Below are 10419 nucleotides of genomic sequence, written 5' to 3' on the forward strand. Positions count from 1 at the left end.
ACTCCATTAGGTTTGTGCGTGATGTAATTAGGGGTCTGATTTTGCAGTGTTTAAGTCAATGTAACATTGACCAGGAGTAGAGGCCTGGTCACAGGGGTGCAGGGCCCTGTTGACTTGGTTAGAGCGAGTGGAGCTGTGTCTGGGTGGAGGCGGCCACATAGCCCCCAACCTGGAAAACTATTCTAAGAGTACATTTTTACTTGGGTCTTCAAGTTTCATTATATGGAATCTTGAAGAGTAGATATGTATTAATAAGGTGATCTGCTAACGATGGAGACGAGAGACAAAAGTTATCCGGATAAGTAGAATAAGGATAAGTGCTGAAGGCTTAATTATGATTCCTGTTTCTGAATCCTTGTCATCCTCTGCAGCATGAGAGCCACAGATGGAGATGGGACATTGAACAGCGTGGACCAGTGCTCTGAGGTCGTACAGAGAATCCTCTTTCTTAGCTGCCTGCCTGGTGAGTCTTGCTCAGGTGCTGTTCAAACTGATCATCGGATTTGGGATTGGGAAATGATTTTCTCTCAGGTCAGATTGGCAATGTTCTTGGGAGGAAAGGGGTAACCTTCCTCTTCAGCATGGGTTGGAATCATCTGGGCATGCCTCACGTAGTCTATTTCCTGCCATTGCAGGGGACTCAGGCATTGGAGGTGCTACCCTTGTTCTCTGCCTATGGCACACAACAGTCTAGTCCCCTGAGAGCTAAATGCTTTGGTCTAACTAGTCATTGGCCCCAATATATGGGTAAGTGTGTGAAAAGGCCTGGGATGTACTGGATGTCAGACTAGATGATCTAATGGCCTTAAACTCCAGGAAGTCTATGACTAGTTAGAAATATAAGCAAATGACAGTCTTGCTTTTTAATCTTGTACCTTCAAACTCCAGTTTTTCACTCTGTCAGCAAAACAGCTACATACGATGTGTGCAGAACTGCTAAGAACGATACATTTCCAGTGCTTTATGTTTTTAAAAATATTTTTCCAGTGTTCTTGATGGTGGCCTTGATATGTTTCTCTGTGGGGTTCGTGCATTCTTTTTATGCGCTTAAACAGCAGACTGGGCTCTTTTGCGCAATAACCCTGCCCAAGGGTTACACATGGAACAAGAACATGGATACCTCTCAAACTGCCCAGGCCCACCTGCTGGGGTCCATTATATGGCAAGGTGGCTGGTCTAATGGACAGGGCTCTGGACTAGGCTCCAGGAGGCCTGGTTTCTGCTCCCAGCCGTGTCAGTGACTAACTACGTGTGACCTTGAACAAGTCACTTCACCTCTCTGTGCCCTGTTTTCTCTCTCACCCTTTGTCTGTCTTGACTTTTTCAAATGTGAAACCTGTTGGGACAGGGTCTGCCTCTTATTGTCTGTACAGTGCCTGGCACAGTGGGACCCCAATCTCATTTGGGGCCTGTAGTTGCTGCTGTAATACAATTAATAGTGACACAAAATTGATCAGGGACACAACATATTTTCATGCAGGAAGAACTAGGAAGGACTCTTTTCATCAACTCAGATGCATGAGTCTTTATTTCTGATAGACATGATTTTTCCCAGTAAAAATGTCGAGTATAGGGCTAAAATGATCATTACCGCTGGAAATTAAGAAAATTTGAGAGATCTGCTTGCGTGGATTCCTGTGAAGAATTGAACCTTCGTCCTCATAATCTTAGACTGTTATACAGCTATGTTATTAATGTTTTAAAAACGATGACATTTCACAACTAACACACTGCGGCTCTCTAGACTCCTAAACATGTCTATCATATTTTCAGAGGGGCCTTGATACAATTGAAAAATGTTAATAGTGTTAAGAATAATTGAATCCTTGCCTTATTACATATGGACTAATTTGAAAGCTCATTATTTATTTGGCAAGTATGTAGCATAACAAATTAATCTAAAATGACACATGAGAATAAAGTAGGTAACTCGGAATGAAAGCTGAAATCAAGATTAAAGGTGCACGATCAAGCCTCTTTATTCTAACATTAGTAAAATCTTTTGATATGTCAAAAGACCTGAGATGGGTATGGCTAAGCAAAGAAAAGCCAATACCAAGGAAAGGAATACAGACATAGGCAACTTCAGATCTAGAGGTCATCCTTAGCAGGTAGAAGGAATATGTGAAATATAACTATGATGTACATCAGTGATTCCCAAACTTGGGACGCTGCTTGTTCAGGGAAAGCCCCGGTGGGCCGGGCCAGTTTGTTTACCTGCCTCGTCTGCAGGTCCGGCTGATCACGGCTCCCACTGGCCGCAGTTCGCTGCTCCAGGCCAATGGTAGCTGCTGGAAGTGGCGGCCAGCACATCCCTCAGCCCACGCCGCTTCCAGCAGCCCCCATTTTGTGATGTTTTTCTTTCCTCTTTTGGTTGTTTGTTCATCTGTATATTTAGGGCCTGATTCAGCAAAGCATTTAAGCATGTGCTTTGCTTTCAACAGCTGAGTAGGTCCATTGAATACAAACTAATGCACATTCGTAAGAGCTCTGCCGGTTCAGGGCCTTATTCATTAAAATATACGAATGAGGACACCGCAGCTGTTAGTGTGAATCCGCAAGATTTTCCTCACTAAGGCCTTTGAGCAATGGAGCATTGGTTTTCCAACGGTTTTGCCTTTATTAGGAAATGTTAATTTCAGTGAAATGCAAAGTCAAACTACAGTTGTGAGGATATCCATATGGAAATGAATCTATTTGAGGTTGCTTAGAAAAGCATAGGACAGAGTAGCTATATGAATGTATATTAGCTATTCAGTATCTTTTAACCGTCAATTCCTCTCAGAAGTTTGAGAAACAGTAACCAATAGCTTAGCTGCCTTTACCCTGATCATCAAGGTTTGGGGGAATAGAAGAAAACCACTAGTTTTAAAATAACTAAAATACAATGAGAAACCTGTACAGGAGTTCTCAAAATAAAACTCCAGGCAGATACTTTAAATATCTTAGCTCAGTGGCTCTCAATCTTTCCCGAATACCTCTTTCAGGAGTCTGATTGTCTTGTGTACCCTCAAGTTTCACCTCACTTAAAAACTACTTGCTTACAAAATCAGACATAATAGTACAAAAGTGTCACAGCACACTATTGTACTAATCTGAAATGGAACCAGATTTCATTTAAAAAATGTTTCACAATTCTTTTCCCAATTTTTTTTTAAATATGTATCACAAACCTTATAAAAATGGTTATTGACAATTTCCATTTCCCTGTACAACCAGGGTTGTTTTTATAGTTACTGGAGGCAATTTTGGGCGGGGAGAAGCCAATTTGGTAATGTTTTTGATTTTTAAAAAATTCCAAAACATATTGGGCGGGGGGGAGGGACATAAAATCTTGAAAATATAAAGTTGAAATTTTTTTGGCAATGTACTTGGTTTTGCAAAAGGCCATTTTTCCATTTAAAAAAATAATTCAAAACATGTTGACTATCTCTCTATTTCATATAAATATAAGAGAGGTATATTTATCTAAATGAATCTTCTTCCTTGCTGATAACCTTTTTCTCCATATCTTAGGTTGGGAAATTGACCTATTGCAGGGATCGGCAACCTTTAGCACATGGCCCACCAGTGTAAGCCCCTGGCGGGCTAGGCCGGTTTGTTTACCTGCTGCGACCGCAGGTTCGGCCGATCGCAGATCCCACTGGCCGCAGTTCGCTGTTCCAGGCCAATGGGGGCTGCAGAAAGCGGCAGCCAGCACATCACTCAGCCTGCTCCACTTCCCGCAGCCCCCACTGGCCTGGAGCGGCAAACCGTGGCCAGTGGGAGCTGCGATTGGCCAAACCTGCGGAAGTGGCAGGTAAACAAACCATCCCGGCCCGCCAGGGGCTTACACTGGCGGGCTGCGTGCCTAAGGTTGCCGATCCCTGACCTATTGTATAGGTAGGCATCCACAATATGTTTCCCTGGACAAGTTCATCCCAAAGTAACTAAAAATTAGAAAGGGTCAAACACACTATACAGTGGGAAGGGCTCATTGGAAAACAACTAATTCAAGAGGCACACATTTTAGGGAAAACAAATGTTCCATTTCCTGTGAGTGAGAGTCACTGGTGCCTGTTTGGAAACCCTGTTAGAAGTGGTCCAGTGTTAGGGAGAAGAGAGAGAAGATGTAGCATATGGTAGTATTGGAATGGATGAAGCAGCTTTTAGAAAGGGCACAATCATGGCTGGCTCTGGAAAGACAGAGAAGCAAAACAAAAGCCTAAAGGTGTTTCCTTGGGAGAAAACTGCAGAGCAGTTCCAATTTCTTAAGACTAACATCATTGCATAAGGAATGGCCCTTGATGGGACACAGGGGAAATAACTCTTTCTATGGGGTGGGGACCAGGAACCTGATATCTATTCAAACCCTGTTTCAAGGGCTGAAATGCATCCCAAGTAAATGAACAGATTTTACTTTTATCTTTGTTTGTTGTTTAGTCTGCATTTCCCTTCATGTAGGAGCCAAATAATTAACTGCCTCCGTTGGAGAACTGTGCATCCAGCTTCCTGGCCTTGTTATTTCTCAAGACACACACATCCATCACAGGCTCCAATTGTAAAAGGAAATGGACCTGCTCACTAGCCAACATAGTTTGCTGCAACTTTCCATGGTCTGTATTATGCAGGCTGAAAAGTTAATCATGCTTGTGTCTTGTTTATTGCATGTAATGGCTATATATCATAATAACGGGCATTCATATTTGCAGCTGTTGGAATAAGAAAAATGTATGCCTTGGGGTCGTCTTGCTGTGACTGAAGTTAATGAGTTTTGTACATAAGCCACGTTGCCAGTGTTATAATGCATTTATTTTATTAGTCACGTATTATATAAAAATACTCTCAAGGTGATCCTGGGTGACTTTGGGGAAAATGATTGTATTGCCTATTTTAAAAAGCCATATCCTAAAATATGTTGCAAATAAATAGAGATGGGATGTTAAACATACAGCCTTCATGACACTTCCTTGTGCACATGACCTATTTAGTCACCAATTATGTTAGTGGGTGGAATGCATAGTGGGTAGGAGTGAAGCACATTGGGTTAAGGATTCCGAGGTTCTGCAGAGTAGAAAATCCAGAGGGAAGAAATAGTCCACAGTTTCTACTACGCCGTGAGTTTGATACCCATTGTCAGGAAGTGGGGCCTGCAGCAGAGTCAGGCTCTGGGCAACCTCATCAGTGCAGCTGGCCTGTAGCAGGGTTGCCTAAGTGGCTACCTAATTGGCTGGAAAAGTCAACAGACTGGCTCTTAAGCCCTGCAGCAGCAGTGCAGTGATTGCTCAAAGTGTTTGCCTGATCCTGTTTATGATAATGTCTGCTTGTTCCCAGCATTGGACCCAGCCCTGTTCTCCCCTTGCCTCGCTCCAGCTAACCTGCTTTTGACTCTGGGGTCCAGCTCCTGACTCTGGCTATGTTTCCTGACTCCTGCTTAAACCACTAGGTCTGTGTCTGGCTTATGTTGTCCTGGTCACTGACACCCATGACCTAGAAAAGGTATTCTGTGCTTATTCTTGGGCCCTCGTTTTCTTATCGACACATCTTCGCTGGTGTAGGTCCCAGTCAGAGCTGCCACCACTGCATCCTGCTTGCATACCTTTAGAGATGCCAATCCTCTGAGACTCTTTGGCAGACAGAGCTGGCTGATGTTTGGTTTGATTTAAGTTTATTTTAAAGATGATGAATGTTGGCCATTTAACTGAGTCTAATAAGCATTTCCAGCAAACTCTAGTTAGATGCAAAGCCAAGTCTTAGAGAGAATAAGTACAGTACATTGGCTGAAATCCTTCTTCTCCCAGCAGCGCTAATGTCTCCACACTGCCCCTAGGTGCTGGAACCTGGGGTGCTGGGGGTGCTGCTGGACCCCCTGGCTTGAAGTGGTTTCCATTATATACAGGGTTTACAGTTTGATTCAGTGGGTCTCAGCACCCCCGCTATACCCCCTGCAATGCTTCAGCAGTGTGCCTTCACTATGAATTGGAGGGGTCACCTCTAGCGGGCAGAAGGACAGTTCTGTTCCTGTGCTAATGCAATCCTTGTCCTATCTCCTTAGGAGAGGACTGCTGATTTATCCTCCGAACAGCTGCCCACTAGGAACTGGAGTTGAGGCAACTAATTTTACATCAGCCACTGAACACGTCACATGGTAAATCTTCCATCATTCACAATGTGGGAGAGATCTGAGCCGCTGTCCTAGAGATGAAAGGCTCTGTTTCGCATTTCTAATCCACTGCCTTTGGTGCAGTCATTTTAAGGCATTCATTTTTTTTATACTGAAGATTAAAACATTGCTCAGAATTCATCTCATTGGTCTTAGTGTAGCCCAAGGTCCAGCGTGCTTCAACAGCAGCCCTGGGAACTACAAGTTGTGGACTGCAACCCGCAGCATGGTGGGAGAACTTCCTGGTTCCTGCCAGGATATACCCTCTGCCTCCCCAGCAGAAGGTCTCAGCACTGACTGAGCTGGGAGCATGTAGCAGGCAAGCAGAGAGGAGGCTGCTGGACTGTAATCCTGTTCTGTGTTCTTATCAGAATAAAGCCTTGTTCCTGGTGGTGTGGCTGAGTGGGTCTGGTCTGAGGGCAACACTGACACAACACAAAGCACACACAGAAGCCTTAGGCCCAGGTTCCCAAAGTTTTGTAAAAAGTCGCGAGGCAGGCTTCCCCTATCTTGAACAACCTCATATTGGGCCATGGAACAGGAGAAGGGGGTTACGTTAGGAATGCTGATCTGACTAACTACTGAGCCCAATCCAAAGCCCATTGACTTAACTGAGTTTTGGATCAGGTCCCGGCACTCTGAAATGAGTTATCATGTAGATTGTCTAGAGCTGGTTAGAAAATGGGTTTCTTTTGCACTTTTTGTAGAAGAAGCAGTTTTTAGGTTTCCATTTTTTTTTTTTGAAGAAAAAATGTTTTTTTCAGGAAAGCCGATACTGTCAGAGAAAATCTCCACTGAATTGACACCTCAATTTTCCGTCAAAAACAGATTCAACAGAAAATTTTCAGCCAGCTGTAGTATCATGCTACAATAACCTGACACAAAGGCGTTCTCTAGCATTTCAGCTTCAGCTTGAATTCTACTTATGAGGTGAAATTCTGCCCTCACTGAAGTCAACTGGAACTTCTTTAATCTAACTACACAAAGACACATGGCCAGCTCTACTTTTCTTCCTCATGTGAGTAGTCCCATTTGATTTCAGTGGGTTTACTCATGTGGGGAAAACAGAATTTGGCCAACAACTAACAACCAAGCTTCATGTTTAATAATATGTGGAAAATAATAGGATAATAAATTATGGATAATAAAGATCAGATAATTAGAAACCTTTCCTGTCTCTTCAAATCTATGTTTAAATGTGACCTCCACCAGAGATTATTGGCAGGATAGATAGGGGAAACATACCATCATTTGGGTTTTTTAGATGCTGTTTATGTGAAGAATCCATTTTATGCAAGACTGAGAATCAGAACCTTAGATGTCACTGACATATGAGTAAGCCTTCTTCATCAAGCATCAGTACTGATAACATTTATACGACCTAAAACATATTGCTTTTTAATGTCAAGAGAGGTAACATTGTCACCAGTAACACTATTATCTGTTTCTTTCTTTCATATATTTGTTCCCTTCCACAAAGATATAAATTAATTTAGAACATAATGTTGTTACCTCACACGAAGCATTTTCTTGCATGGTCCAAAAATTCATTTTGTTTATCTGCTTGAATGAAATTATTTCTTCGTTAAATGTGTAGTAGATATTTTTCGATTGATCTTTCTGGGGAATATTGAATATTCTATATTATGGTGCATCACAGTTGTCAGTGCCCTGCATGAAGTAAAGCATATTCCATCGCTGGTGGAATTCAGTCTCAATTGTCCTCCTCTATTTTGCTCACATACCGAGTTCTCCTGGATCAGTAAGAAATGCAGAATGTTGTAATATTTGATTTTCACAAGAAAAATCTTTCAGTGACTGACAAAAAGCCAAATCCTCTTTATGATCAAGTCTGAGCTCTCTCTCCAGATGAACAGCGCCTATGCCCTCCCTCCATCCCCTACATAGGGTCCATGGGATCCAGCACTGGCTGGTAGCTCTAGCCACTTCCTGACCTGTAGCCAGGGTAGAGCTGGAGTAGCTTTCAGGTGGTGATTGGGAGGTGAAGAGGAAGGGCCATATAAGGCCATCTCAGTTAAGTAAGTAATGGATGGAATTAGACCTGGGTGAATAATTGATTTTTGGGGTTCGATTGGATTTCTGAAAAATAGGAAAAAAATCAGTTTGGGTGAAACTGAATCTGCAATTTTTCAGAATTTTTGGTGAATTTAAAAAGGCCATTTCAGGTCTGCTCCAGAATGGGGATGTGAACCTGTCTCCCACATCCCATGTGAGTGTGCTAATATTTGGAGTAAAGGTTATAAGGTGGAGTTGAGGCAGGCAGCAGCATTAGCATCATTCTCTTCTCCTCTGACTGTTTTGTAACTATTTGTGTCAAATTCAGGAATAGTTTTGGGTCAGCCAAAACTGCATTTTTTTCATCAAATAAACTGTCCGCAGAATTTCATCCAGCTCTAGATGGAACTGCTTGTAGATCCATTGTTGTTGTTGTTTCCCCTCTGTTGTTGCTTTCCCTCTTACCTCTTGAAGAAGACGAAGTGTAGCTGAAGTTAGAAGCACTAGAGAAAGAAGGAGGGTACGTTTGCAACAGAAAATATTTTTTATAAATGAATTATGTAGGTTTTAGGGGGAAGCAAAGTGAAGAAGCTCATAAAGAGCTCAGTCCTACAATCCACTGAGCACCATTTATGAGTTGCTATGTTTCTTCATGTACCTTTGAAGTCAATGGGAGTTGAAGGTGCTGAACGCCTTCCATGATAGAGTCCAAAGCATTTAAATCAAGAAAGGTATGACTTAAAATAGAGACCAATCCAGCAGTTAGATACCCAATTTCATTGGGAGTACTCAGTGTTTAAATGTTGTGCTGGATTGGGCCTGAAGATGAAATGCTGCTTGGTGAGGTTTCAGTAATGCTCTGCTGTTAGTTTTGATTACTGATTTCTAACAAATAGATGCACCATTTCCAATTACACCGCTACCTCGATATAACGCCACCCGATATAACACGAATTTGGATATAACGCGGTAAAGGAGTGCTCCGGGCCGGGCGAGGCTGCGCACTCCGGTGGATCAAAGCAAGTTCAATATAACACAGTTTCAGCTATAATGCAGTAAGGTTTTTGGCTCCCAAGGACAGCCTTATATCAAGGTAGAGGTGTATTTTTAAACTGGTTTAAAAATGACAATTTTTGCACAGAAAACAAACAAAAATCTTTTGTGAAAATATCCCACAATTAAAAAAAATAAAATCTTAAAACACAAAAAACCCCTCTGAAGACTGAAAAATTGTTTCCACCAGCTAATCCTGTTGGGTTTTGAAAACCATTTTTGGCAATTTTTTTCAGTAAACATTTTTGTTGGTTTAAAAAAAAATCTGCACTGAAAACCAACATTTACCAAACACATTGTGTTTTGGTTTCCTATTCTAATTTTTTTTTCTGACAAAATTCTCATTTTTGACAAAAAAATTAATAAAATTACTTTGACAAAAAAAGACCATCTCTAGTATATGTGCCTAAATAAGTCAGAAATCTCAATAAAATCACCAATATTATTAGAGTTTGAATATATCCATTTTATTTTAACCCCTCCACAGATAAACACTATTGGTATTTCAACACAAAATCGTTAAAGGCCAAGGTGAACTCAAGTTTAATGAACAGTATTTAATTAACCATCTTATAATCAATCAAGTGTCATTTCCTAGTAGAAAATTCTCATGCCCCTCATGGTCATTTTCTATCTGACAGCTCTCTTAGATGGATGACCTTTATAAGAGGAAAAAATGTATTTGGTGCTTCTCTTTTTTTTCATACAGACACTGACAACACTGTCTTGTTTATACTACCTTACTGGTTACCTTTTATGCTTGCTATCTTACATTCCTATCTCTTATTTCACTTCAAGAATATAGTTTTAGGGACACTGTTGTTCAAAATCTACAATGTTGTGGGTTTCTTTTAAGTTTTTTTCCCCCCAGAAACTCATATTGATTTACTACCTCAGGGCTGGTAACACACAAATTCATGTGACTTATCTTCATGAGTTGTCTCTGTGCTAATCAATTCCTGGTTTTCTGACATCAAATTCTGGCTCACTCAACTCCAGTTAATATTAGATTGGAGAAAATGTATATGCCATGAAGTGGTAGATTTGTAAAGAGTGAACAGTCTTTCCTCTATGCAGTTAAGTTCCATCTGTGCCTTTTCCGATGATCACAGTGCCCATTGGTTCTTTGGATTCACCTTGTGCTTTTCTCTTGAATGCTTTCATCCTTTCCACATCTGTGTCCCAGCTCTAGCAGTCCTTAGAAGCAA

General features: G+C 41.5%; 1 long non-coding RNA gene across 2 annotated transcripts; it reads left to right on the forward strand.

The window, feature by feature from the left end:
- Nucleotides 1–369: 369 nt before the first annotated feature.
- LOC120372197 lies at nucleotides 370–7806 on the forward strand. Of its 2 annotated transcripts, XR_005584780.1 has the most exons (5): nucleotides 370–463; nucleotides 4444–4595; nucleotides 5314–5478; nucleotides 6035–6127; nucleotides 6907–7806. It is a non-coding gene; the product is annotated as an uncharacterized LOC120372197 (long non-coding RNA). The 2 variants fall into 2 exon arrangements; XR_005584779.1 differs by lacking the exon at nucleotides 6907–7806 and having other exon boundaries at nucleotides 6035–6128.
- The last annotated feature ends 2613 nt before the right edge of the window (nucleotides 7807–10419 follow it).

The sequence above is a fragment of the Mauremys reevesii genome, linkage group 9 (assembly GCF_016161935.1).
Source record: "Mauremys reevesii isolate NIE-2019 linkage group 9, ASM1616193v1, whole genome shotgun sequence".
Classification (NCBI taxonomy): domain Eukaryota; kingdom Metazoa; phylum Chordata; order Testudines; family Geoemydidae; genus Mauremys; species Mauremys reevesii.